The sequence below is a fragment of the Condylura cristata genome, unplaced genomic scaffold (genome assembly GCF_000260355.1).
Source record: "Condylura cristata isolate star-nosed mole 26May11 unplaced genomic scaffold, ConCri1.0 scaffold00033, whole genome shotgun sequence".
NCBI classification, from domain to species: domain Eukaryota; kingdom Metazoa; phylum Chordata; class Mammalia; order Eulipotyphla; family Talpidae; genus Condylura; species Condylura cristata.
The window spans coordinates 16,020,706-16,027,593 of record NW_004567134.1 but is presented as its reverse complement, the minus strand read 5'-3'; the positions used below and the strand labels follow the sequence as shown (position 1 = coordinate 16,027,593).

Genomic DNA, 6,888 nt, shown 5'->3' with positions numbered 1-6,888 from the left:
ACCTGTCATCAATCACGTCCGGTGCTCTGCCTTACCCGCCCACTGCCCATGCATGCAGCCCGCCGTCCGCCCCGTCTCTCCCTTTCACCTGAGCTGCTGGCAGCCTCCCCTCCCTGCGCCCAGCCTGCCCCCTGCAGCCCACTCTCATAGGGTGGGGGTGGGCACGTGACAGTCAGCCACGTGCCCCATTCCTCCTGGAATTAAGGCCAGTCTCTCCCTCTGGCCCCCTGCTCTCGCCACCCACTTCTGCCCGTCGGCAGCTGCCTTCTCCCTGCTCCCAGGCACCCCAAGCTTTAAGCTGCCTCAGGGCTCTTGCTTCCCCTTTGCCAGGTCTCGTCTCTGTAAGGCCAATCAGAAAGGCCACCGCTCAGAGAGACCACCTTGACCTCGTCCTGTACAGTCGCCTCGCACCACCTGGCCCAAGCTTCCCCTCTCTGGCCTCAGCCCGCCTCCACCAGCCCCTACCACGCAGTATGTCTGACCTGCTGCTTCACTGCTGTTGCATGTTTCCTTACCAGAGGGGCAGCTCTCTGAGGGCAGAGACCTGCCCTCAGACCTGTTTGCTGTTTTATGTCCACATTTGTCAAAGGTTGAGCGAACGTTTGCCGCCAGGAAGGCGGGCCCACCTCCGAGAAAGGCAGCAAGCAGGTGCTGCGGCCCGGGAGATTCTTTGCTCTGCAGCTGGTTATTACAAAGATGCATTTGCACAGAGAGGAAGGAATCACATCAGGACCAAAACAGGTTGTGTGAATGAAAAAAAACCCAACTTGTTGGCTGGTAACAACAGATGCAGTATGTCCCAGGTCATTCATTTCAAAAGGTACCGAGCCTCTGTGACAAGCTGGATGGGCCTTAGGGGTTGACAGTCAGATGGAGACAGACAAAGGCCAGATGACTTCACTGCGATGTGGAAGACAGAGGAACGAGGCAAAGGAACACACACAATGAAACAAAGCAAACAGATTCCGAGAACAGGTGGGCGGTACCGGAGGGCAGAGGCTGGCAAGGGGGTGCGGGGCTGCTGCGGCCAGGGGCTTCGTGGGGGCCACGCGGAGGGTGTAAGATGGTGGACAGCGGTCAGAGCGCCTGGACCTCACGGAGTGTCCGTCCATAAACACCGCTTTGCCAAAGTGACTGAGATGAACGACAAAATGTCACTTGTGAAACATGCAGTGGGCGTGGGGGCTCCTCGGGCTTCTGCCTTGTCTCTCCATCTCTGAGCTGTCCACGTTGGGGCCACGGGCACCCGCTCTCTGAGCCTTGGTTCTGTTTGGGGTGGGCAGCAGGGAGGATGACCGCAGCTCCTCCAGGCCCCAGGGCCAGGGCCAGGGGTCCGGAGGGGCGGGCGGGATCAGGTCAGACGCTTGTTCACCCCTGTGAACAGACGCCAGGACAGGCAGTTCCAAGACAGGCTGCTGGGAAGAAATCTGGGCAAGAATAAAGATGCGTGTGGATCTCTAGGAATTATGGTTGATATTCAGCTTCCTAGGAAAGGTGCCGAGAGAAAAGGTTTCGCTGAATCGGAGAAAAGTGCTGAAACGGAGCTGTCTGGCATGGGCTGTCAGGCCGAGCTTTCTCCATCGACCGCCCTGTCCACCGCTCGAGACGCTGGCCGCAGCTCTGGGGCCCAGCCTGGGCCCTGCGCTGGACCTCGGCAGGGAGCCTCGTTACCCCTCTGGTCTTGGGACACTTGGCATCTCTGCTGGCAACCAGCCGGGCCACTGACCCCGTGAGGGGCTGGGTGGGGCCGGTGGAATCAGAAGCCCTGTGAGAGGCTGGGTAGGGTTGTGGGGACTCAGTGTGAGGTGAGAGTCTGGCAAAAGCCCCGGATGTCTGCACACAGTCCTATTTCCTGCCCGGCCCTCATCCCCAAAGCACCCAACTGGACTCTCACTCTCTCTGCCCGCACCTTGAGTGCCACTCTTCCCTGCCCACTTGCCCCAGAGCCACCGCGGAGCTGGGGCCATCGCCAGGTCTTGCTGGGATAACTGCCGCAGCGCCACCTCTGGCGCCATCGGAGCAGCCAGAGCCGACGTCAATGTGCACAAACAAGTCCCTTCTCCCCGGAAGCTTCCGATGTCGGGGGGCTGAAACCCACGCTCTCCTGCCCGAGCGACTTCACGATGCTGTCCTCCCGCCTCAGCTCCGTCGCTGACCCCACCAGCCCATCCTGCTGCTCTCTGCGTTCTAGGGTGCGCAGTGTCTGTGCTCCCACGCTTCTCGCTCCCCCGGGACCTTCGCACAAACTGTGTCTTTGCAGAAATACCTTTGCCCCTTATTAGGGCTTCTCTTCCGCTCACTCTCATGTTAGTCTGTGACTGAACATCTAAAGCTCGCTCAGGGAGATGCATTCTCACGTAGCCTTCAAATTTCAGCTTAAATAGGTACTTGCTCAAGGAAGCCCACCTTGATTTCACACCCCCGACTCTCACAGCAGCCGGGTCACACAGCCCTCAACGCATAACTGTGATTTCACAACCTGCGCTCCACGCCAGGCTATAAGTTCTGTGAGGAGCGGGACCAAATCCACCTTGCTCACCCTTCTCTCACCTGGGCCCGCCAGAGTGGAACTGGAAACTGGATGATTTGTAGGCTCACCCTGGAACCACTTTTGAGTCTCATGCTCCACCCACCCTGCGGCTGCCACCCGGTCACTGGGTTCCTTTCCGCCACTGGTCACCTCAAGGAGTTTTGCTGAGTGAGGCCTGGCAGGTCACAGGGGGCTTGCAGACAGATGCCCAGCCATGGGCGCCAGGGCCAGCCCAAGGAGGAGACGTCCCGTCGGGGGTGCCGGCCCCCCAGAGATCACGGCCTCAGCAGAGGCCACAGCTGCCGGCCTCTTCCCCGTCCAGCCTCCAGAATGTGAGAAGACAGACGTGCCCCACCCAGAGCAGGGGCTGGAAAATGCCATGGCCTGCACCCTAGCAAAGCAACAGAGCCCCCAAAGCCGGAGCCACAACCCCAGGACTGCAAGGGGACAGTGTGTCACTGCCAGTGGTTTTGAGTCAATAAGTGTTTGACAAAAAGAACTTGGAATGAGAAATGTCCACACCACAATTCTTGCTGAGCCGGCTGGCACAGTGTGCGCGCACTGGTGCGCAGAGAACCTTCCCTTAACCGGACGGATTCTGGTGGCTGTCACAGAGGGACGTCTGGAACGCGCAGGACAAGGAGCCACAGTCTCCTCCACCCTCCGCCGGGTCTCCCCGTCTCCCCTCTTCTCTCGTTCGCAGCCCGCCCCCACCGCCCTTTCCTCCTACCTGGCTTCCTTAGGTTTCTTTCCAACTAGTTTTTAAACAGGGCGAGGACCAGCGCTGGCAAACTGCCTTTTCACCGAACACTAACACAAGATGTTTTCTCTCACATGATTGCAACTTCATCTCAAGCGGGCTGCCAGCCTCTCCCACGCACCCCACGCGCGCCCTAGGTCCCCCCCGGGGGGGGGTGGGCTGTGACAGCGTCCTGGGCTCCACCCGGGGCGCCTTTCCTAGAAGTGGAACCACTGGCTCCTCACAGTTTGCACGCGGAACGTTTTCATCATTCTTCCGACTTTCTAGTGGGAGATGCCAGCTGGGGTGGAACGCACTGAGCGTCCCTGGAGCCTGGCGGCAAGAGAGGAAGAGACTGGACAGAGAAAGCTGCGGCGAGGTCACGAGGCCACGGTCGCCGGGGCGGGAGGAGCGGTGAGGGCGAGGAGAGCTGCTGCACTGCCGGCACTCTGCAGAGGGGCCCCGGCGTAGAGGCCAGGAAACCCAGGCGCAGGGAGGAAGCCTCATTCACGTGCCCAGGGCCACAGCGCGTGGACACGTGGCTCTGCCTGGCTGCCCAGGGCCCGTGGGCGTCAGCCTGAGCTGCTCTGCAGGCGGGGGCTGCCGCCTCCATGCTGGCCCCGCCGCGGCGGGACAGCTCCCCGCCGGAGCCCAGACCCAGGCGTGCGGTGCGCCTCCGAACGGGAGGCGGCAGCGCAGAGGCCCAGGGCTGGTGTGTGCACCCAGCGAGCGGTCCCCCGGCCCCTCCGGGCACAGTCAACGTGCCCACTGACCCCTGCCCGTCCCGGCCTGTTAGAAAGGCCGCAGTGGCCGGGGAGCCAAGAAGGAGCAAATGTCCGGGCCACAGGAGTGGCTCAGCGAAGCTTCGGTGACGCACAGGCCTCCGGCGGCCTGGCAGGCTGCACCGTGCGGCCTGGCCGGCTGTGACCAGGTGTGCTGCTGCAGTCCTCAGGACACCCGGGCCGAGACGCCCCAGGAGGCGCCTCTCCTGCAGAGACCAAAGCAGGAAGCGAAGAGAAACAGCCCAGCGTGCGCGTGGCTGCGGCGGGGCGTGAACTTGCGGGCGGACTGGCCTCTGCTGTCCGGCCTTTGAGCACCACGGCCGGCGGCTCTCCTGCCTGCCTGCGGGAGCGGGCGCCCCTTTCTTCCTTCGCCTTTTCCTAGTCAGCCAGTCCTTTGGAAATGTCAAAAAAATAAATAAAACCGAAACCAAACGAAACGATTAAAATCTCGGTGGGATGTGGGGAAAGCGAGGGCTCCGAAGGCCGGAGCGCTGGGGCGGGGGAGCCCGCAGCCACCCCCTTCTCAGCCTCGGCTCACCTGCAGAGGGGCGCCCTTCCCTGCGCGCAGGAGGCAGGGGCACAAGCGCCTCACCAGGGCCCTGGTCGGGGGTCGGGGGCCGGCGGCGAGAGCCCCCCCACGGAGACAAGCGCAAGGAGGGCGGCAGGAGCACCCCGCTCTCAGAAACGGCGGCACTGGCTCTGCCTGCCGGCAGCAGCGGAGCAGAGGAAGGGGCCCCCCTCACCTTGACGGGGCGTCGGTCCTCCCGCGCCATGGCGCCACTGGCCTGCCCGAGCCCGCTCCCCGCCCTGCTCTGCGCTGGGGCTGATGTGCCACATCATTCTGTGACACACACGGCGCCGCAGGAGAAGTGCTGGCAGCGTCCTCGTCCTCGCCCAAGGAGCGACCCGATGTCGCGTGGCCAGGGCAGGGGGGGACAGCCGCTGGCCCCACCCCGGTGAGCGGGCGCTTTCTGGCTTTCTGAGGTCACCGGGGAAGCAGCCCAGGGCGGCTGGCGCCCACCAGCTGCCGTGTCCCAGGGGACTCCCAGGCCCCCCCAGGCGAAGGGGCTGTGTCTCCCGAAACTTGCCACCGGATTAGGGCCCAGAAGCCCCCTGCAGGCTCCCGGAGCCCTCAGCCTCCAGCTCTCCCTGCTCGGTCCCAGAGTCGCGAAAGCAAAGTTGTCTCTGCGGCCGGTGCCGGTGAGGCTATAACAGACATCACGCGATGGCGGGAGACCGGAGTGTGATGGCTGATAGGACAGTCACGACCGCATGGGCATGCTGCCCCGAGGCGGGGCCCACACGCGGGTGGGAGGGGCGCTGCGCAGGGGCCGCTTGGCATATGGCAAAACATGCCCTCTTCTGTGCCCACCCCGGAGTCGGGGGCGGCCCTGAGACCTTGGGCGTCAGACGGGCCTTGGGCAGGTGGGGTGACCACACCTGGGGGCACCAGCGGCAGTGGCCTGTGTGGCTGGACCAGGGCCTGGCTCACACACTCACCTGTCTCCTGGGCTGCTCTCCTTCAGCGCTCGCTGGGGAAACCTGTGAGCAAAGCAGAGCAGAATGACGGTCAGCAGGGCTGGCGCCCCTGGGCTGCAGCTGGGGCTTAGGGCTTACAACTGGAGGCTGCTGAAATTCAGTATTGGCTTAACAATTAGGATTTCAGCTGAGCCAGTACTGGAACCCCGGGGTTTCATGCAAAAGTCCAGCTTGCTGACTCCTCCGGAAACCCAAGGAGTCGCAGGGGCACCCTGCCCAGGCTCTGCCCGCCCCTCCCCTTCCCCGCTCCACACCCAGAAACTGAGCTCCAGGCCCTTCCCTTGGAATGATCAAGGCTGAGAAGACCCAGTCATCCCAGACAGACTCGGGGGTCCCTGTTGCCACCCCTTCCCCTACCCCTGCTCTGTGGCTCCAGGGACGAGCCAGGCAAGGTCTTTAACAAAAGTGCAGAGAGGTCCTGTCCCCCAGAACAGAAGTGGGGGTTCCTTGTGAGCACCCTGAGTTTGGAGGAGGGAGGGGTTTCAGGAACGGAGAGGGCTGTGTGAAGACCCTGCCAGTGTCCCTGCGGGTGGGCCCGTGGCCAGCCTAGTGACCCCATGGAGGGAGACAGCTGGGGGACCAAACACCCCAGACTGCCCCCCTCACTCTGGGTGCCTCTGCCCAGGCCCGTAGGAAGCCAGAGGGGTGGGGATCGGTGCACTGCCGCAGCCGGACAGGTCACCGGCCCGCAGGGCAGGGTGAGGGAGGAGGGGAAGAGTGTGCAGGGGCAGAGGCCTCTCCGGCCAGGCCCTGCCCCCTCTCCGGGTGTCCCCAGGGCGCTGAGTCGCCCGCCTGCACCAGCCTCTCCGCTCTGCACCCATCAGCTCTCTGCTCCGGCCCCAGCCCCAGCCCCCAGAGCTGCCCCTGCCTGCCCAGCTCCCTGACACCTGTCGCTCGCAGCCAGCCGGCCCTTCCTGGAAGCACAGCCCAGTGAGAGTTCGCGGCGCCGGGGAAGGGCGGGCCAGGCCACCGGAGCGCACCCGTCTCTTCGGGGAAACACACCCTCGCTGGGTGGCTGGGGGTTCCCGGAACCCGGAGCCGGAAGTGACCGGGAGAACACAGTCCCGACACCTGCTTTTTACAGGTAGGAAACAGGCTGGGGTGGGCGCGCACAGGTCTCACGCCAGAGAAACCTGGCAGGGCCAGCGCTCTGTTCGGCCGCCGGACGGCCGCTCCTGGCCTGCACACACCGCCGGCCGCTGTGAGCCGCGGCTTTCTGAGCGGCGACTTTGCGGCCCTCGGCACGCCGGAGCATCCACTGCCCGGTCCAGAGCGCAGCCGCTGCTGGGTCAGTCCCG

At 63.9% G+C, this 6,888-nt stretch overlaps 1 protein-coding gene across 1 annotated transcript in view; it reads right to left on the bottom strand.

Moving 5' to 3' along the window:
- Positions 1-5,598, bottom strand: part of ATP2B2 (ATPase, Ca++ transporting, plasma membrane 2) — a 198,404-nt gene extending 192,806 nt beyond the window's left edge. Inside the window, exon 1 of the mRNA XM_012732135.1 lies at positions 5,552-5,598. The gene's annotated coding sequence lies outside the window, so the exon portion shown is untranslated. The remainder of the gene's footprint in view (positions 1-5,551) is intronic.
- Positions 5,599-6,888: the final 1,290 nt, after the last annotated feature.